At 48.2% G+C, this 22,449-nt stretch overlaps 1 protein-coding gene and 1 pseudogene across 1 annotated transcript in view; both read right to left on the bottom strand.

Annotated features, from left to right (window-relative positions):
* LOC144162599 (uncharacterized) overlaps positions 1 to 22,449 on the bottom strand; it is a 149,668-nt gene that overhangs the window by 13,428 nt on the left and 113,791 nt on the right. The window lies entirely within an intron of this gene.
* On the bottom strand, positions 3,305 to 3,724 carry LOC144161587 (CCR4-NOT transcription complex subunit 7 pseudogene; annotated as a pseudogene).

Here is a 22,449-nt window from a genome sequence, read left to right as displayed (position 1 = left end):
AGGGGGGATTTTTTGGTAAAATTAAGCGGTTGTGAGTTTGCGTCAGTAATGTGGCATTTCGTGTGTCATTTTCATATATATCATTTTCAAATCCGACATGAATCACCATGCCCAGAAACGTGTCTCACTCAGCATAACCAAATACTTAATTTGGTCACGTCTTAACCTCTTAAGGTGGACCTAAGTTTAAAGAAAGAGGAGAAAACGCGTAATATATAATGCACGTTGTTGCCCACATGTGTGAGGGGTGTGTGCCATGACTCGCTGTTTTTTTTTTTTTTTTTTTTTCCACAATGCTTGCTTTCAATACAATTTTGAAAAAGACGTCCCACAGTTCCTGGACAATCTCGGACCAAAGGGGGGGTTAATCAGTTTTGAAAATACGTGTACTGCTTTTTCACCGCTACAGAACACGACGCCTAGTGTAGTTTCGATTGTAAGTAATACTGATAACCATAGTTTGGCTTTTCGCGCACGTTACATACGTTCTCTTCTCGCTGCTCTTGCAACGTTGGCAGGACCCCCCCCCCCCCTCCCCCTTCCCGAAAAAAAAAACGGAATGCACAGAATTTCATTTTTTAACCAATCCTCAAGAATTAAATGCCAAGACAAAGGCGATATTCAGTTTACAAAACAAAGTAGTTACCGGAAATCCGTTGCGCTTATTTGCAACGAGAAATAAATAGGAAATGTTTTATATACATCTGCAACAGCGCAACTTCATTTATTGCCATCTTTAGGGTTGGTAAGCGACCTTATACGCAAGAATGCAAACACATCTCGCTGTTGCAGGCACCTGTTAGATTTCAAAAGGAACGCAAATGGTCAACAGAGCAGCCGCAACAGAAAATTTGTGCTCACTGTGAGGTCCCAGAAGCTTGGTTTGCACACTGTAAACCTGCTTGTCATTTTGCGAAAACCTAGCTAAACATGAGATGTTGATTGTACTGCGTGCGTTGACAATGCAATTCGCAAGTTCACTTGCGACGAAAGCCCTAAATAAGTGATCTGAAACCGTTATTCATCAAACCTTCTTTCAGAGTCGCTAAAATCTCATTTAAAAGAGCGGTTACATTTATATCTCTGCGCTGATCAAAATTCAGTAATTTTATCTTGCCTTTTGAACACACAAAAAATATCGTAAGCTCTTAGGAGGAATTTCGGGGCAGTTAAGTAGTGTTACCATTTCAGAGCATCCCACAAATGCAAGAATGCGTCATGCTACCAGTGAAAGCGATTGAGATTGCCGTTGTAAACTGAATTTCAGAGATCGAGGCTTCCTGATTTGTTTCTATTTATGCTTTTATTGAAGGCTCAAAGCCACAGTCGGGAAAGATCGAGCTTGCTACGAGCCACAGCGTACAAGTTCATTGTCACAATTACGGCCATTCTGAGATTCCCGATGAGTCGTCGCTTTTTTTGGCGTAGTAATGAAAACTAACTGCCGCTTCCATGCTATACATTGAACGTTGAGGAACCGAACTACAGCATACCACTCTTGTTTGCACCTTTCGTGCGCACATACGGCGAGAAAAAGGCACGAATCGCGCCCACAGTGTGCATTCTTACGGGCCGCTCAGCGGAGGATCCACACTAGGAGCGCGACGCTGTCGCCACCTACATGTCGAGCTCGCGGCGAATATCTGTTCGGTCATTTGCCGATACAGGACATGAGTTTCTTCGAAGACAGGATGACAGTCACACCTCCGATTTCGAAACTTGTCAAAGAGGCATCGGTGCTGGCGATGGGTGTAAGCCTTAGCGAAGAAGCCAACACTATATAGTGGAGGTCGGTGGAAGACGCCGTGCCGAATAAACCGTCGCCTCCGGGATTCTAGTCATATACAGCTGTGCTGTAAAAACAAAAAAAAAATGCTCCAGAAAGATGCAAATCGCGGCTAGGCGAGCTGTAAGAACATTTGACGTTCGCATTTCCTCATCGCGTGTTAGGTCCGCCGCAAACGTTCAAAGCGTTTGTTTTGCGTGGATATACACACCTAAAACTACTGAGAGAAATTTGACCGTCGCAAAATGACACGAGCGGACAGCAGGTTTGACGACAACGATGTGACGAATAAGCGTGCAATTATATCTCGCGTGTCAAAGCAAAATTTATACACAAGCGAATGTAAACAAAAGTGGCTCAAAATTTCTTCCCACACCTAAGCTTTAAGAATAGTCACACCGCTTTTGTAAAAAATTCCCCCGCATTTCCCCGAGGGGGAGAATGTGAAAGTGCGAATGCACGGTTGTCGGCCCGCTTGCGGCGCTTGCGCTCGGCCCCCGCAGTCCACCGCCTCGCCGCCTTCTCTTCCATCTCTTCCATCGGGTTTGTAGTATCACGTGTACACCACGCAGTTATCAAGCCGCTATAACGCCGCTGAGTCGCCAACGCACGCCGCTGACGACGTAGTTTGAATGCGTTAAAGATATAAGGCGCGTCACTAACACTGATATCACCGTCGCGTCCGTGGCTTGGTCGGTAGAGCGTCGCGCTGCGGCCGCAAAGTCCTCGGATCGAAACCTGGCGCAGGATGCTGTTTCTTTTTTAAATATAGAGGAGCACTGCGGACGCCGCCGCCGCCGCCGGCGGTGGATGGTTTGGGGTCGCTTAAGTTATTGCATAAAGAAAAATGACGACAGCAGAATGGCGAGGCATAGCAACAGACGAGTTGGAGACAAGCGTTCGGATATTTTCCACGAGAACGGGACGAAGAGGTGACAACACAACTGAACAGCACAGACATGGCCAGCGTGTATACGGGGCGGTAGCGTACATGCGATGCTATTGATGCGGAGGAATGGGGTGGCGACGCGGCGCTGGTAGCTGATGGCGGGCTTGGCGTTTCTTTCTCGTAATACGAGCCGTCACTTGCAAAACGCCCAGACAAACCAGAGGCCCGCAGAAGTTGGCGTTCGTGATGTCACCTTCGAAAAAAAGGTTTCTCGTATTTTGAAAAAGACTTCTCCGGTCACCAAGCTGTCACTTCCTGCCTGGCGTCGCGTTCCTATCTGTTCCAGCTCCAGCTTGTCGGCCAGAGTTTTGATGCCTCTCGTGAGGCTCGTGCAAATCTGGGCGAGGTACTTGACATCGTAGATGACGGGAAAGTAGATACACATTATCTACATTAACTCGACTAGGTAGGCCATATCGTGTACGATATAGCTTACCTACTGAGGTTGCTGGCGAACGGGCCTGTAGGCGCCGTGAAAGCAGATCAATTTCACGTCAGCTGAAAGGACCACACCAGACACCGCTAACAGCTGCGCCGAAATAACGGGTCGTGGCCCTCTTTTCTTGCCTCTAGAATTGAACGCCAGAGTTGATGAGCAGGTCGATGGAGTCTTGAGCGTACGTATCCGCCGTGAGGATAGACTTCAAGTTGAACTGCCAGGTCCAGTAGTTCAAGAACTTTTTGCTGGCCTCGTCCACGAAGGCAATTGCTATCTGGATGATCTTGAGCATGTTCCCACTGGTGCGGAGACTTTGGTTCTCGTAGTCTGCTAGGTTGATACAATTGTTCGTGACTTTGAACGTCGCACCGGGAAACTCCGTTTCCATGGCTACAAATTTGACAATACGGCCAATGTAGTCGAGTTGTTCGTCGTGGTTAAAGGCCCAGACATCACGTATACCGCGCGTCTCATTCGAATCCAAGAGGACGCTGCTGCCGTCACCGACAAAGCTTGAAGCGTTGATGCCTGCCGCGTTCGAAATAGGCATGGTCGTACGTGGCAGCTCGCAGTCACGACTTCTCAGTCTATCGCGCGACGAAACCCGTAGAAGCAGGCACGCGAGTCGCGTGGGCTTCCAGTGCATCCAAAGATTGCGACGTGGGAGAATGACAGCGCTTGTCCACGTCGCGAAGGCGCTGATAACCAACGTAACGGCTATCACCGAACACCAGGTGACTTGCACTGACGCGGGAAGGCGACGTCACGGTTCCCACCAACAGTCAGGAGACTTGACAGATGCTTAGTTGACTAAGCAATGCGTTAGAATGAACAAGATCACGGTATCACACGCGAAACGCGCGTCTCAACGAGGCGCAAACACCCGCAACAAACGACGTGGACGCCGGCTCAAACTGCGGTTGATGCACTGAACGCCGATGAAAATGCTAGGGATGACGCAAGAGTAGCGCTGCAGTCATGGCCTGCGTTCCATGCTTGTGCGGCATATGGGTCCCGTGAATAAGGAACCACCCCCGGCTGGCGCCTGTGGGCTCCAGCCGGGGCTCCAACCACTGAATCTTTTGGGCTCAATAAATGTTGTTTCATCATCATCCGAATGTATTTTGCCCACGTCATTTTTCCTTTTTTTTTGCTCGCGTGGTCGAACGTCATCCTTACGAAGAGCATGAGCTGGGACACGTCGACAAAACTTGAGATGGAGCACGTGCCCGGAAAGGTGACGTCAGCCGAGCTCCCTGCGTTCGCTTCATAGATCGCGATCTACCCTTAGCAGTTGAGTGAAGCCGAAACAGCGGCGGACGCGCCCGGTTACCTCTTGTACGCGTTGCGAAATGAACGCGCATTGAGTGGCGGGCCGAGTAGGCGCTGAAGGAGTCCTTTTTTTGCCTGCCTTAGCTGCTCCGGCACCGAGGACCTTCTATTCCCGGAGGGGCCTTCGGCAACCCAAAGAGAAGTCTTCGCCCATCTGCTCCATTACAGAGAGACGATAGGCCTCACACAGCGGCTGTAGCCCGGGCTGCAGTGTTAATTACTGATGTGCCCGGACTGACTTCACCTTATCTTTTATTCTTTTATTCTTTCTTCTTGCTTTCTCTATCTCTTTAACGCTCTCCTCTATACCTTTACTGCCATGCACTTCCTCTCATCCGCACTGGGTTGTATGCAGGTGAGCTCTCTGCCGATATGAATATATTCACAGTGCACTTGCTTTCCTTTTCCCTCAAACCACAAACACATAATTGAACGCAAAGCTTTCTTCGTGCGAAATCCAATGGCGAAGGGCAAAAGTCAAAGCCGCTGCAATCAAAGTCCAAACTGCGCGTGAGTCAAAGTCAACGCGCAACGGGCCAAAGTCCAAACCGCGTGCGAGTCAAAGTCCAAACCCACACGACAACCAAGGAATCCCTCACGAGAAAGCTTCGTGTGCAACCATTGTCGTCGTTAAACGGAGGGGTGCATTATTTATTCACACGTCATAAAATTTCCGACTTCGGTAAATTTCTTTCACCCTAAACAACGGTGTTCGGCTGGAACACAAATGCCACTTCAGTCAGCGTCGAAACTAGACTAAGCTGCCCGAAGCGTCTGTACTGGAGCGCATATGTGTTAGAACCGGCCAAAACCATCCGGGAGCTGTTGCGCTGGAACGCAAGTGTGTGTGCGTCAATCCGCGTCGATACAAGACCAGTATGTCCAGAGCGTCTGCAATGTAGCCAGTCTTGGGAAGTAGCTAGTTACTTTGTCAGTAAATTGTAACTGTAACCACACTGGAACCCTGATTGTATGTCCCCGGGTTTCATGACTACGCGGGTTTTACGACACACAAGTCGAGTCCTTGCAGAGTCCCCGTATAAACAATGCAATAAAAACCTCGGTTATCCGACGCAATTTGATGTCTGACCCGCGTTATCCGCCGACCCGCGCGAAGCACACTACCTACTGGCAGACGAAATGAAAGTGCTGCGGGTCTGTTTCGCGGGACTTGAGCCCGCTCATTTGGTTTTCTGCGACACAGCTTTCTTCTCCGTCTCATCTTTCATGTCTCTCCCTCCCAGCTGCCGCCCGCTCCTTTGCACAATCGTTTTCGCTCTCTCCTCGAAGGCGTCTCTTTTGTCTTGTTGTGCAGCGGTCGCAGGGGCTGTGTGTAAGTGTTCATTTCTCCCACTCATCAGTGAATCGCCAACGCGGTTACGCCGTCAGGCTTGGCTTCCACGTGTGTTTGTCGTAATCGTAATGATTCACACTGGCTGGCGAAAATCGCGACCGTAGACTGCAGCGGTACACGGTTTGTTTTAATGCAGCGTGGTTGGCCCTGGATTATTCTTTTTGCATTTAATTTTTTTAGTGGTTTGGGTTTCCGAGCACTACAAAGCATTAGTTCGTAGTTTACATTGAAATTTCTTGAAAATCTGTCGCGCGAAACTGTGTTTATAGACGTAATTGTTGTTGTTCGGATTTTACTACGCCCGCATTTTACGACGCCTTTTCACGGTCCCGGGAAAGTGGTATAATCAGGGTTCTGCTGTAGTACTTTTGTCAGTAACTTGCAACTGTAACAAGTTACTTTTGAGTTAGAGGAACTTCTAACTGTAACACTTACTTTTTACACAGGTACTGCAACAAGAAATGCAGTTACAGTTACTTCCTTTTTTATAAAAAATTATCCAACAGAACAATCATTAAAGCCCGACGTACCGATCGCTGTCCACTTTCCGGACCTTCCTCTTTCCCATTACGTCTGCACATTTCGCCTTTTGAAAACACAGCTCCCCTCGCAGTTTAGGAGGGAGGGTCGCTAAGAGGGTAATCTTCCGTTCAGAAGACAGAAGTAAGAGGTCGGTTTTTAAGGTGATTTCTTAAAAGATTTCCTTCGTCTTGAGGCGACGAGAAACAATAAGAAAAAACTGTCAATTGAACTTTCGCGGAGGAGGAAGCGGACCCGCCCTTGTACAAAAAGACCACCGCAGAAGGGCTCACCGAGAACGAGACACCCATATATAATGGCACCAACGGTGCATCAACAAAAAAGTTGATGCTACAAAACGAGGCGCACACGTCGATTATTGGTGTTGGCTTTTATTGTGTCCCCTTTAAGGCTCCCTTCATCCAGGGTTCTAACACGTGCAATTTCGACTACACGCATGCCTTCGGGTCTTTCTGATAAATAAGCTCCATCATTTGGTTTCCGGTCAGTTTAACGGAAAAGTGACGCTACGTTTTCACAGTAACTGCCTTTTAGAAACTCTGTAACGGTAACATAGTTACTCCTTTGGTTTTGGTAACTGTTACTTTTTACTGGTAATGTGCAACCATAATTGACTGGAGCGTACCCGTGAGAACCGGCCGAAGCCGCCAAAGCTGATGGGCGTAATCTGTGCCTCCGCGCACGAGGGCCAACTATGGCTGCGCGATTTCCCCACTCTCCCTCGCGACGGCAGGGCTTAAAGAGAAAACCTGAGCTCCGCAGCTGGACTTTTTTGCTCTGTTCGGTCAGCAAGTGAGCCGCAATAAACGCGGTTCTTCAGCGTCAGCCGTCGACTGTCTGCGTCGACCTGGAGCCATGTTGGGGGAAACGCAACAGCGGATTCCAATGAGGCTTCTTACGTGACACGCAACTTCTCTGTTCATTAAAGGCCAACTGCACTCAAAATTTTAACCTCTTGAAAACGTCATTTCCGTTTAGTCTGCCTAAAAAAGACTACGTGATACAGAATGTGGCAGCTGAAGTACGCCTATACGGCGCGCAAATTACTTTTAAAAATCGGAGATTTCGGGAACTTAAATGGATGAGAGCGCGGCTATTTACGGCCAGGCTGAAGTGACGTTCCAGCCGGCCCAGCCGGCGAGCGAGTGGCGGCACGCGGCCGGCCGGCGGGGCGAACCTGCGCGCAACGCTTCTCCTTCACCGCAGACCTATCTAGCGCACCCAGGGGAGCTCGACCGGTTCTCCTGGCTGGCCGTATACGAAAAAGCACAGGGCCGGCCACAGTGTCACTTCCGCTTCATGGCTGTTCGCGCGATCCTCCGGCAGGTGCACCGACGTCTGCGTAGGAGCTATTTGAAACGTTTATAATTAATTGTACAACGCATTTCACGGGGTTACCAGTCATGTCCCAGTTGGTTTGGTGGTACCTACTGTGCGCTCAAAGTAAATTTGGCAGGGGGGAAATTTGGGTGTGGTTGGCCTTTAACGACCTAAGTTTCAGCATCCACGTTAACGTAGTTTTAAACGCAATTTTTCTTCATAACGATAGTCTTCGAAAAAGCTTCTCATCTATGCCTATTTTTAAAACGGTCTAGCTTTAACCGTAATACCAGGGCGCTTAATTCGATATGTGAGTTTTTCACAAACCTTCTTACCCTTCTGCTATGAGTTAAGGCACCGCTCTTGGCTGTCGGCTTTTCCTAACCCACATTGATGATCTCTCTAATTAGAGATATTCTAATATTCGGGTTTTAGCCGATGATTGCTTCATTTGTCGGCTCATTCACAATACTAGCGACGCCGGAACCCTACAATCCTATTTCATATGGTTCAAGCAAGGTTCGATTAATGGCTGATGTTTAAATATATATATAAAGCATTTGTCCTTTCTTTTTACCGTCGTCTGCAGTCTTACACGCCTGAAAAATACTCCATTTTCTATTCTAAAATCACAGCAGTTCATTCATGTAAATCCTTGGTATTACTCTAACTTCAGTACTCACCTGGTTGTCCCACGTAATAGACATCAGAAATGACGTAAACCGTTTCTTGGCTACCTCGGAAGAAACTTGCGCTTACCTCCCCTTCCGTTAAACTTCCAACCTGTCCAACCGTGTCTTGTCCGCCCGAAGCTGGAATATGTGTTTGCTGTCTGGGATTCCCATCAACTTACTCTTGCTAACACACTGGAATCCATCCAAGAATTTGCAGCCAGTTTTACACAGGGTGTCCGAGCTATCATGCACCAAGATTTAAAAAAGAGCAATGGCGTTACTCGAAGAAAACCTAGTGCGTCATGTTTGCAGTACAGTGGAGAAGCGGACAGTATTTTTTTCGTTAATGACACTTAACTAATTATTTGTAATTAATTATCTAAGTCGAGAATTACTGTCCCAATCACTAGCTGAAGTGTCAATGAAGCACTTGTAGGTACCCACGAGGGGCATCTAACTGCGGTATTTTCAGCGACGAGCTTATTGCTTACTCATTTATTCGGACTGATAAAGAAAACCCGCGAAATATGAAAAATACCACGTGACGGCGCTTCCGCGCGCATTGTAGAGCAGTGCCCCCAAATAAGCTGATTGAAAGCAACTGCTCCGCCTGTCACCCGCCCGAAGAGACAGCGCATCCCCTTGATAATGGAATGCATGGAAGGAGCAGCAGCGGCAAGATTCCCGGTGCGCGTGTGCAGATAAGGCACAAACTCGGTCACGATTTATTATTTCTTTATTTTGTTTATCTCATACTGGCTAACTCATAGGCAGCCTGTTTGAGGGCATTGCTTTACGATGCGCGCCAGTGCGCGCGGAGGCGCCGTCACGTGGTATTTTTCATATTTCGCGGGTTTTCTTTATCAGTCCGAATAAATGAGTAAGCAATTAGCTCGTCGCTGAAAATACCACAGTTAGATGCCCCTCGTGGGTACCTACAAGTGTCTCATTGACACTTCAGTGATTAGGACAGTACTTCTCGAGTTACATAATTAATTACAAATAATTAGTTAAGTATCATTAATGGAAAAATTCCTGTCCGCTTCTCCACAGTACTGCAAACATTACGCACTAGGTTTTGTTCGAGTAACGCCATTGCACTTTTTTTTTAATCTTGGTGCATGATAGCTGGGACACCCTGTTTATTCAAACTGCCTGCATCGTACTAGCTTCCCCAGTCCCTGCATTACCGTCCCCCATTCTTCCTTTTTTTCTGCGCAAATCGCGGAACTACAACGATCTACATACCTGCTAATTCCGTGCACCACTCGTACATAGCCCATTTAAAAGCAGCCATCGAACAAATTGCTTGCCACCCATGTAATACCCGTAACTAGGCTTTTGAGGGGTAATAAATAAGCAACTGCCAAAGAAATATATAAATAGAAACAGTTGTTCCCGGTGTCTATTTACCCTTGTGTTCGTTCCGGCTCGCAGGGCATGGCATATACGGACAGGAGTGGGTACTTGGCGAACTAGAAGCACATCAGTCGCCACTTTACGTCTACACTAGAATAAAAGTATAGAACGGCTATAGCTCAATTAGTGTATCACTCCGCCGAAGCGACGCACCCGGATATCAGCGCGCACGAGCGTTATGAACGGAAGTTGCCCTTAATGCGTAACATCGTCTGTTCTTTCTCGCGTAGCTTTTTGTATGTGTGTGTGGTAATTTATACCCAGCGTAAGTTCGAAAAAATCGCAAAATCGACTCGCGTCGCGTTCGAAATACTCGCAGTAAGGCACTCTTTGCGGCGCTTGGAAGAACAGCCAGCTGCGATGGTGAGGCGCCGGGGCAACCTCCGTTGTCGTTCTTTTTTTCTTCAACTTTATAAACATGTTTTTGAAAATTTCAATGCTTGCAGGACGTAGTCAACTAACACATCTAGTACTTAGACTGGGGGGTCGCAAAGTAACTCAGCCAAGAAATACTGCTCTATGCCCATCAGATAACTATAAATTTGTTCAAAAGAATTTGCTGTCTTTGCACTCATTAATTCGTATAAACCCGCTAATTTTATTCCGAAATATGCCAACAATTTCGCCGGCACTGCTTACAATCAAAGAAAAGCTGGTTCCACTAAACGGAGTGCCCGCATTAGCTGTGCGATGCCCACATCACCTTTGGCTCTCAATCAATCAATCAATCAATCAATCAATCAATCAATCAATCAATCAGTAATCCAATTCGACAAGGGACAGCCATGTGTGCTGACTTATTACTATGTTCCGCCAATTACTCTATACAACGTAAGTAACTGTAATAAATACGACATAAGACAACGAATACCTACACATCCAGTTCAACGCTCACCGACACGTCGTCGTGGCTCAGTGGCTAAATCTTTGTTCTGCTAAGCCCGAGACGTCAGTTCGATCCTGGCCGCGGTGGCCGCTTTTCAGATGGAGGCGAAAAGCGAAAACGCTCTCCGTGTGTCGAGATTTCTGCGCACGTTAAATATCTCCAGGTGGCCTGAAGTAATCCGGAGCCCTGCCCTACTGCGCATAGCCCAGTTTTAGCTTAGGCGCGTTAGGCCCCCAAAATTTCAATATATGGAATTTTGCAATGCTCACCCCTGCGGAACAAGCACTGTTCGAGTGATGTCGACAATGACATCACTTGAGCAACGGGCATTGAATAGACCATGCGCCACCGTCGGACTGCCTGTACACTTTTGTACGGGCCTGCGAGTTGAGTGCATAGCAACATTGTTTGCCCAACGCCATGAAGCACGCGATGCGGGCGAATGAAAAGACGAGTGTCTGCTGAGGAAAAAGTCGATACTCATTACGACGCAGAGAGCGTAGTGCCACTTCTAATGGGCCTTTGGGTCGTCCATTGTCGCATGAAGAGAGAGAGAGAGAGAGAGAGAGAGAGAGAGAGAGAGAGAGAGAGAGAGAGAGAGAGAGAGAGAGAGAGAGAGAGAGAGAGAAAGAAAGAGAGAGAGAGAGAGAGAGAGAGAGAGAGAGAGAGAGAGAGAGAGAGAGAGAGAGAGAGAGAGAGAGAGAGAGAGAGAGAGAGAGAGAGGACTGCATTCAGAGCCAATACGAGAACATTTACGGCTCACAACTGGTTGTGAAAACCGACCAGTTGACCCTCATCGACTAAAGGGCGCCGTCTGATTTCCTTTTGGATAACGTCGGCCGTATTGGCCTAGTCGCATAAGAGCCCGACACTGTTTATAGACCAGTCTAGCGGAAGCCGACAAGGTGCAGTCAGTGTGGGCGAGATTACACCCCCGTTAAGTGCAGCCGCACGGTTGGAGACAAAGAAAAAAAAAGCTGCATCTTTCTCAGCAAACTTCACAGTTGAAACAAAAATGTCATGAGATAACATTAGAGTCTGGGTCACGTTCCAGGCAGAGAGTCTGGGTCACGTTCTAGGCAGTGGCGTTCGAATCCAGAAGCCGGAGAAATTTTCTGCAACTGCGAAGTTTTTTATGAATATTGTTACAAATCGACCCGCGCCGCCGTACTTTCCCGCATCACTCCTCGGCTGTGCGGCGAAGCCACTGCGTGCGCCTTTCAGCACGCAGTGGCTGAAAGATGACATATCATCACCCCGCTTCAAAGGGGAAACCAATAGCAATCATCATCAGCAGCAGCAGCAGTCAGGCGCCACCATGTCGGTGACTCATGATTCACGTCGGGACAAGCTTGGGTCAGACACCTCGTTATCGACGCGTTTCAAACTTCGGTAGTTGGCGACGAGGCGCGCCGAGACTTGTTCAAGGACACAGAGGCCCCGCGATCGCAGCGGAGTCCTCCTCTCTCCCCTCTCTCGGACTCAACGTGCGCCGAGGCTACCGACTGCTTACGAACTCTGGAAAGAGCGTTGTGTGTGTCTGTGAAGTGCGTAGCGTGCGCAAAATGTAGAGGGAAGACTGTTTTGAGCGTTACCGCTTTTGGGTATAAACAGAAGCCCCGCAAGCGCTATAACACATTCCTGTTAGAGCAGCGAATCCATGCTGTCACTCTGCTCGAGTCCTGTATTGTAACCTCGCCCGTCGGGGCATTGTTTTTTGGCTTCGGCTCACCTCTCGCTATGAAGAAAACAGTTACGTTGCCCTACGGCTTCTGGACTTCTTCACGGCTGCAAGAGCGGCTGGCCGCTCGCTTCACCCCGCTACCACACGTATGTCCGAGGCTACGGATCTCGGTTCGGCGCAGCCCACTCGGTCGCAACAACTGGTGTCAGCGCTGGAATGACACGGTTGCAACAATATGTAGAGCTTTTTAACGCGGAGCTGTTTAACCTTGAGTTCCAGCCGTGCCAGGCGTCGCTGAAAAATCGGCACAGTAAAATGAAGAGGAGGAAAAGGCATGCCAAGAAGTGTGAGGGGAAGTGGCGAGGAGGCAACGAGCCGACGCGCGCGGCGGCGCAGAGGTTCGGGTTGGGAGGCGCGCGCTTCGGGAATTGGCTGCACCTAGTGATGACGTATGCTCTGTCGTGCAGGTGTTCTCCTAGCTGAGAGAGACGGCGTGCGCTCGGTGGCGTCAGTGTCCGATCTACCGATAGATTGATTGATTGACAAATCTTTATTTGCGAGCATGAGGCGCAGATACCGAGATGATGGGCAGAATAGTGAAGACCGCCTGCTCTGCTGCTTCCTCAGTCTTTGCGTCTCAGTTGCGAACATGGCCGAATTATTTTGCATGGCTGCATGCCCCTTTACAGCCCGAAGCTGGGCGTCACTGATGACCTGAAAGTGAACACGACGACAGCGAAAGTTGGGCTTCCATAGCATACCGCGCCGTGTTGCTGTTTTGCTCGATTGGACAGAGCTGATTGAAGTAGAGGGGAACAGCACAAAACGGATGATACACAAAGCGTGGAAGAAAGACAACTACTGTCGCTGTTCTCACAACTGATTTTTATTTTAAGGCTTACGAAAAGGTCGAACCTTTTCGTAAGTCTGCTGTAGGTCCTGCGTCACGCAGGGCTAGGAGCAGGTTCCCAGACCCGCTGGCGGCCTTGCAGAAACTGGTTTCCAGACCCACCGATAGAGGGCGCAGTGGTCTCGCAGGGTGCCTCGATTCACGCGCATCCACCGTTCATGGGTGGGGACACGTGCACGTTGGCGCAGCCATTTTGAATCCCTCGGTCGCCGCCACACCGAGTCACTGTAGCAAGACCGCGCTGTAATTTTCGCCGCCACGCGGTTTACTTGCGAAGTTTGAATCATCTCATCTATTTCGCTTTGCTGGGTCTCGTGGGAAACGAAAACAGCTGTGCGTTGAGCACTTTGAACCAATGGCAGCGGCACGGGACCGCCCAAAGCAACGTTTATACAGAATCAACCTTGGTTCTATAAACGTTGGTCCAAAGGGTGTCTCCACCCTGAAGGGCGGCGCTGGCATCGAGGCAACTTAGCAGGGGCGGGTTCTTCTCCCTACCGCTAGGGGAGGGCGACCCCAGCGGTGACGTTTAGCTGCGCATTTCTTTGCGCTAACCGTAGGATTTGCGCGGCGACGGGGCTGCCGTTCTCGGGCGAGCGCCCGTTTGCGTTCGAGCCGAGGCTAGAGAACGACAGACCGACTGTTTCAGCAGCCTAGTCACTATGTGCGTCAACAGTTTTAAAATACAAGGAAAAGCAGTACTCACATCACTCCTGCAGATAACCCAGACTGTGTTCATACTGCCCCATCACTGTCTGTCTGTGGGTCAAAAAATGAAGTTCTTTTTGGGAGCTGGTCAGAAAGGACGTGCTAACAATTTTCTTTCAAGCGCTTTATTTTCTCTCTCTCTGGGTATTTTTTCTTAGTATTTTTTTCAGTAACCTTTGTTTCGGGGAAAAAGCAACTAGAGAAATGATTGAGGCCGCACAAATGGAGATATATAGCTCCCGCAGGGAGGTATATGTAGGTGAACTAGCGCTGTATAGAAGGCTCTGGCACTGACCAAGTTAGTGCGCCTTCGGTATCCTCGATCCTCGATCCCCGACAGAGGTCAGATCACAGAAACGGCTGCAAGGACCACACCGTTTGATTAATAAATTTAGCTCATCTCGCTTCTGCCCTGCTTGGCGTTTTGCTTCCTGCTCACTCACTCTCTTTTAATCCGGTTCAATGTTCGCCATTGCGGACTACCTACAGTGTCCTACACGCCTCACGATTAAAAAAGGGAGCCACACTTACCAGGCCTTACTACAGAGTCGTCCCTGAGGTCTAGTCCGATGGATCCGAGTGGCTAGTCGTAAGAAGCGCCCGGAAACGTGAGCGCATGCCCTCCTATCAGAATAAGTGCGCTTCGGTAAAAAGTCTGGCATTCATGCGTTCTTGCACGCAGAAAAGGAATGTTCCAACCACAGCGGCTTTGGCGTGCGCGCGTATCGACTGCGTGAAGAAATGGTTTAAATGCGGCGAGCCTTGTAAGCCAGTCAGCTAACAAGGAGCACTTGAGCCTATCCTGAATTTCGTGTCATCGTTGTAATCTCAAATACGGCGATGAAATTTAGCACTTCGAGCCACCTTATTACCTCGCACATGCATGCCCAATTTTGGCTCCCCTATCACAGAATTGGCGGCCGACTGGGTAATGGTGTTGTCACGTAGCGCTCCTTTCAATGAAATTAAACATCATCGTCAGCTTGTTTAAGGTCCACTGCAGGATAAAGGACTCTCCCGTTGATTTCCCGCGGCCCCTATCCTGCGCTGTCCGAACCCACCACCGAATCTCCTTATCTCATCCCTGTATCCAGTTATCGGTCTCCTACTAGCTCTAATCCCACCTCTCGAAAGCTCCTTTCTCATTCGGGCGTTCCACCTGCTGTCAGTTCTCCGCCTCACACCCCCGTTCAACGCAACTCCCTTGTCTTTAGAATGGCTCTGATTTGTGCTAGTTGATACATTCTTGGCGAAAAACATCTCGAACTTGAAACAAAACGAAGGACAAAAAAAAAACACAGGACACTCCGCCCTTCTCTTGATTTGAGATAGGCTATCGTCCACCCGAACTCCAAGACGCCCCTGTAATATTTCTAATCACCGTACTTAGCTGAGTCTGTCCTCCACTCTATGTGTTTCCTCGAGTCGACTGAGTGGAGGATTTCACATGCGAAACTGACCTCATCGACTGGAGGCTCAAGTGGAGGAGGGATTCAGAATACGCGGGTATGTGTTACTCCTATCAATCTTCTTTCCATGGGTCGTTGGGCTGACCTAAGCTTTATTTTAAAATTTTCGCTTTGTAAGTCCTGAAGTTTCTAGGTCATAAGTCATCCCCGGGAGTACGCAGGGGTGCTATGCCTTTTTGTTTTAGTAACAGAGACAATCTACGCCATGTTTTTTCCTTGACGTTCCGATCGGAACTGGTGGTGGTGGTTGTGGCTTGCGAGAGAGGAGAAGAAAAGGAAACGCAGTAGGGATATTTTGAGCTCGGCAGGGAGCTCACCTGCATACCACCCAGTGCAGGAGAACTCACTCAAAGACATATTACTCGATTTGAGACAAACGTCGCGCTCGTCGTGTCAGTCAGGCTAGTATTTCAAGTGAGGCTTGCTTGTATAGTGAGGCTGGTTTGTCTAGTGAGACAAGTACGTCTATACTCGGTTAAAACTCAAGAACGGCACCACCTCATGTAGTGTGTCACTCCGCCAAAGCGCCGGACCCACGATTTCAGTGCGCGCGCGTTTTGAAAGGGGTTTGCTATGAATGCGTGATATCGTCTGTCTTGTCTCACGCAGTTTGTTTGTCGTCACCGGAGTCGTTTATAAGCATATTAAGTCAAAAAAATCACGGGAACGGCTAACGCCATGTTCAAAATATTCCCAGTAGCGCCCTACTTGCGCCTCGCGGAGAAACATCCGGCTACGGTGATAAGGCACAGCGGCAACTTCCGGTGCCGTTCTTAAGTTGTCACCGAGTATAGTGAGACCGGCATGCCTAGTGTGGCTAGTGTAACTAGTGAGGCTCGTACCCAGTGATTCTAGTGTTACCAGTGGTCCGGAAATACGATATGCTGTTTGGCACTAGGGACCAGTGCCACTTGTTTATGCAACAGGGTGAACCTTACCGCCTCTCGTCTGCTCTGCAGCGAAGTACCACGTGGTCGAGCTCAACGCCTACAAAATGGGCTTGCGTGTGCCCCGACTACCAAACCCTGTCACTGAGCCATTAAAACTAGCGCCTAATGGGAACGGAACGGTCGGGGAACACCAAGGAACGTCATTAAAGTATTTACAACCGTCAGCTTTCTCAAAAAATAAAACGAATGGTATATGGGGCCTAGAAACAAAATCAGGCAGCTGTTACCGCGTAATTACGCATCGACCAGCGAGACGATCGACAGTGCCGGACGCCGTCCGCTGCGAAGAAACGTTGCTCGCTGCAGCTATAATTCTGCCAGACGAGGGAAGCTAGCCTCGCGTGACATGTGGGAGCCATCGATCAGCGACGCAGTCTCTTCGTACCCATTTATTCGTTTTTTCCCCTTCCCTGTGTGCTCAGATTCCTAAGAAAGAAACCCACCTAGCTGCTTCCTGTGACAGCAACGCCCAATGTACGGACGATATTGGCCGAAGTGTGGCAACCGTGGGTCGCGATTATGAGCCGTCTGTGCAAGTATTCGGCTGCCGTATACAAGGATGGCTGAAGCATCGATTGTGATGATCCACAGTTAGCAGCATTCAGTCACGCTTTTCCCTTCTTTACTGGCGGAAAGTGCCCTAACTATTCGATATATGCGTATTGCGCCATCGGACCTCGCAGACTGGCGCTTGGCAAATATTCTCCGGATATTCATTTGATGCGCCGTGTAAGTGTCTTTATTATTAGGTCGGGTAATTAGCCAGTATACTGGGAACACGCGCAAATGTTGGCGGCGTGTCGCGAATACTGGCGCGGCTGATTACTAACTTTCAGCCGGAAGTCAAAAAAGCAGCCTAAGGCTTTTCAAAACGGAAGACATTGCTTAAATAGTGTCAAACAATTTAGCCGTCTATTTGAGTCAGCGAAAACGCTTCGCATGAGGATCGCATCGTCATAACGTGCACTGTTTCACTCGTGATGTCAGTAAAGACGGCATCCCGGGACTGTGTGAGTGCATGCCTAACTTTTTACGTTACCGGTATAGAAGTGAGTGAAACACTTTATTAAGGACGAGAGGTCACGAGGCCCTGGGGGGAAGTGAGTATGGGTGAGGGGAAGGAGAAAGGGAAAGGTCACAATTCGCATAATGTACACAGTTCTAGTTAAGTGGAAGTCTGGGCCTGTTGGTTCATCATGTTCAGGGAAGAACCAGTGAAAACACGTTACACAAGAGGAGAGGCAAGACAAGGACAGTCACTGGACTTACAACAAAATTTTAACTGCCATAAATACTTCAAAACGACGCACGCGCAGATGGTTCACCCCTCACCCCTTCAAAAACCCAGGATCGCCACATAACTCTTTCTCACACCGTTGTCATCTTAGGCCGCATCAAGAAACGCTATCTCTTCAGTTAATGCCACCGGAGGCTCGCTGATGCATTTCTGTATGAATTTCTGCTGATGCGTGTGTATGGTCAGTCCAGGACAGTTTTCAAGGGCGAGCTGGGTTCAGAATACGGGTACTGGGTTCATAATTTCTAGAGTATCGTCGTCGTCACGGACACGACTAACGTGCTCCAGTTCAGTCACGGGTGCAGGACCTACAGTTTGCAGCTGACGGCAGTTACGGGCGAATATAGGACAGAGCCAAATTGAGTGGTATGTCATCACGATTTGGTATGTCATCACGACTACAGTGGGGGCGTCGGTGCAATTGAGAGCCTGCTGGGGCTGACCACTTATGTATAATGTGTGGTGTATACGCTGCATTCGCATGCACTTTATTGGCGAATACCCCGCCCGGACGCGAGATGGGCTTGAGAGGTGCAAAGATGCCAACCTGAGTTTCATCTTTCCGCACGCATATGCTCTTCACACAAGTGCACTCAAAAACGTCTGAAGACCTATACCCTTGGGCATCTCCAAAACGCAATTGCCCAACGGTACAGGTGTTCAGACGTTGTTGAGTGCACTTGTGAGAAGGGCATATGCGTGCGGAGGGTCCCAGATGAGAGAGGGGCCAATTCTCATCAGAACGCTCTCCCACCAACATCCCGCTTCTTCAAACATTGCCTGTACAGTAAGCAACAAAAAATGAAATTTCTATCCACCATATTCCAGGGGCACGATTTCCCGTACTAGCCGGGTAAAGTTCCCAAGCGTTAGCACACGGGCCTAGCGCAAGGCAGTTAAGTTGAAGGTAATAAATGCGACCTCAATGGGAACACCTATCGGCCCTAATTATGCGAATATTTTCACGGGTGTACTGGAAAACGAATTTATAGCCAGCCGTTCGCTGAAACCACCGTAATAAAGGCAGTGCATTGACGACATATTCATGATTTGGCAGCACGGGGAAGATCAGCTGTTATCTTCAATTGGCGATTTTAATAACGCTCATCCATCCATTTCTTTTAGCCATACCTACTCGGACCAAACGATCAATTTTCTGGACGTAACTTTGACCCTGCGTGATGTTCAACTGACCACAAGAGTTTATAGGAAGCCAACTGACAAGCAACCATATACCTAAATTTCCGTAGTTGTCATGTAAAGCACTGCAACACCAGCATACCCTACAGTCAGGCGCTTCGATTTAAAGCAATATGTTCCGAGCAGGCTGACTTTAATTCAAACTGTGCCCTACTCCGTAGTGCATTAATTAGGCAGACCCACCCGACGACGCCATTAAGCGCGCTGATGGCGCAAAGTTGAGAAAACACGCCGGGGCGTGTTGTTCTCCACTTTCTTCATTTCTTTCAAAAAGCTGTATCTGTTTCAAGGATAGTACAACGACCTACCACATTGTCCCCTTTTGCTTTTCTTGGCTTTCTTGACCGTCTGTTCTCTCTCTCTCTCTCTCTCTCTCTCTATATATATATATATATATATATATATATATATATATATATATATATATATATATATATATATATATATATATATATATATATATATATATATATATAGCGAATCAGAATAGGAAATGAGGGGCTCGTTGAAAATAACACAGAAATAAGGGTTGGCAGTCGAGAAAACCTCGGAAAGCAAAGGGGAGGATGTGGTAGAACATTGAAACAGATTAAGAATTTGGAAAGAAAGAAAGAAAGTGAAGAAAAAATGCCCGCCAGGTGGGATCCGAACCCACGACCTCCAGAAAACCGGTCTGGTGCGATAACCACTACGCTACCGGCGGGGCGATTTTCCCATTCACTTTCTGGGGTATTTATGTTAGGTATGTTTGTTTCCTGTGCTTGGGGGTGGTAGCCAGCGCCATTCGGACTAATCGGGGTGAAGGGGACCTTCTTTTTAACCCCCGGGTCGTGACTCGAGTGTCTACGACATGTCCAGAGTGGTCGACCAGCTTTGAACCCTCTTAAGCTCCCTTTGGCAACAAGACTGCCAGAACAGAGGCCCTCGCTATGCATGTAGCGAATCAGAATAGGAAATGAGGGGCTCGTTGAAAATAACACAGAAATAAGGGTTGGCAGTCGAGAAAACCTCGGAAAGCAAAGGGGAGGATGTGGTAGAACATTGAAACAGATTAAGAATTTGGAAAGAAAGAAAGAAAGTGAAGAAAAAATGCCCGCCAGGTGGGATCCGAACCCACGACCTCCAGGTCGTGGGTTCGGTCGTGGGTCGTGGGTCGTGGAGGTCGTGGGTTCGGATCCCACCTGGCGGGCATTTTTTCTTCACTTTCTTTCTTTCTTTCCAAATTCTTAATCTGTTTCAATGTTCTACCACATCCTCCCCTTTGCTTTCCGAGGTTTTCTCGACTGCCAACCCTTATTTCTGTGTTATATATATATATATATATATATATATATATATATATATATATATATATATATATATAGTAAAAAGGGGCGCAATAAGAAACATAACAAGTTTACTTCGAAAACATAACTTTACATCGACGTTTCGGACGGGGACCGTCCTTTATCAAGCGTTTGATAAAGGACGGTCCCCGTCCGAAACGTCGATGTAAAGTTATGTTTTCGAAGTAAACTTGTTATGTTTTTTATTGCGCCCCTTTTTACTATTTAACCTTCACTAGCCTAATCGTTTACCTTATATATATATATATATCAGTGTGTCGAACCGAAAAAAATACGGGTTCGGTTACGGTTCGGGTTCAGGTAAATTTATTTTGTTCCGGTTCAGTTCCGGTTCGACTAATTCTATCCACGAACCGGTTCGCGAACCGGTTCGGAGTGTTGAACCGGTTCGTGAACCGGTTCAGAACTGAATTATTAGCAAGGCGTGAAAAATCAGTTTTGTATACTTTAAATTCATCAAAACTGAAGTACTTTTTTTCTTCACTCGAACTAGTGGTTTTTTTGAAAATGAGCTGCAATACTACTGTCAAATTTGAAAATATTGGCCAGGTATTACAGAAAATGTACCAGCCTCTTTTTCACCACCCCTATCCTAGAGACTACACAAAGCCGCCGCCAAGAGACATGAGTGTGTTATTTATTGGTGCCCCTTTCTTCGTTTTATTGTACTGCTTAGATGCTAATAATGACTTAAGACATTGCCCATTTTGCTTGAATTACTTCCTTGTTACGTCACTGCTGATGCTGGGTGGCAGAAAATTTGAAAGTTTTTTCGGTGTTTCTCACCACTTCTTGTAAAAACAACTTCCTTAACGAGTCACCAAAGGCAGATCTTTCAAATAAGGCAAGGTAGGGCTTTGTTTTCATGGTCCATTTAGGATCCTTGGCCAAGCATGTAAGATGACGCGGCGGAAAAATATCGCCGACCAGGGGCTGCGGCCCCTTCGTTATCGGGCTTACTGCGACAATCAAGAGCGAATGCTGCCTGCAAAACAATCAACAAAGAAAACTTCCACGTAAAGCGCGCAAACACACGCCCGCGCACACAACATGGCGTTTTATTCGCCTGTGAAGAGCAGCTTTACCTGTACAAGAGACTACCAAAGACGCTAGTGGAAATCAGCGAAACCAAACGTACAGTGCCCAACGCTGGGCACACCTGTCAATTCGAAAGAACACAGTCTCTAGAATTTCGAATAGATGCGTATCTTCGCTTACCTCACCCGCCGCGGTGGCTCAGTGGCTAAGACGTCGTGCTGCTAAGCCTCAAAAACGCGGTTTCCATTCCCGGCCGTGGCGGCCGCTTTTCTGATGGAGGCGAAAAGCGAAAACGCCCGTGTGTTCGAGGTTTCGGCGCTCGCTAAAGATCCCCAGGTGTTCAAAATTCATCCGGAGCCTTCCACTGGGCCGCGCCTCATCACCTGTGTAGCGTCGGCGCGTTAAACCTCATAGTCAATCAATGTTCTCTTTCCCCGTGCAGTACGTTTAAGAATCTTATTTCTCCGGCCCCTTCGCCCTATTTTCCCCTCTTCCTCGTTTCGTGAGGTTCGCCTCGCTTGTATAAAGCCGATGTCTCGAACCAATAACAAACATATGTGCGTCCCTTTCTTCGTGCGTCCCGTTAGTGGCGCTGTTTTAATTCTTGTGATTATGCATGTACCTAAAAGCCAAAATTTCAACACTCTTTAGCTGCTGTAAATAGGCATAGGCAAATGTAGGGCTTGAACCTTGGCTGGTACACAGTGCAACAATCTCGTGGACTGATCGCACTTGCACTGTCCCAATGAGGGAGAAAGAGAGAGCGACAAACGTTTTATTGAGCCTTTTAAGGCCCCTTGTGGGGGCGTGGTGGCAGGCGCACCGGCGACCGCGGGAAGGGTGAATTCGGTGCTTCAAACATCGTGCAGGCTGCCAAGAGTTTGACATTTCTTCTTCCCAGCCTTGCACCCTGGTTGCTCGACCATCAGCAAGATACCATTGCAATTAGGAGCCTTAATTGCTATACTGGTGTGCAGTCGTTTCACCATGTTGTGGCTATGGCGTTGTGCTGCTGAGCCGAAAGACGCGGGTTCGATTTCCGGCCGCGGCGGCCGCTCTTCTGATGGAGGCGAAAAGCGAAAACGCCCGTGTGTACGAGATTTCAGCGCACATTAAAGATCCCCAGGTGGTCAAAATTAACCCTGAGC

This window comes from Haemaphysalis longicornis, unplaced genomic scaffold (assembly GCF_048455015.1).
Source record: "Haemaphysalis longicornis isolate Haplotype H1 unplaced genomic scaffold, Haemaphysalis longicornis Haplotype H1 scaffold_12, whole genome shotgun sequence".
NCBI lineage: Eukaryota > Metazoa > Arthropoda > Arachnida > Ixodida > Ixodidae > Haemaphysalis > Haemaphysalis longicornis.
Note: the sequence above shows the minus strand (reverse complement) of the source record. Positions and strands in the feature narration are given on the sequence as shown.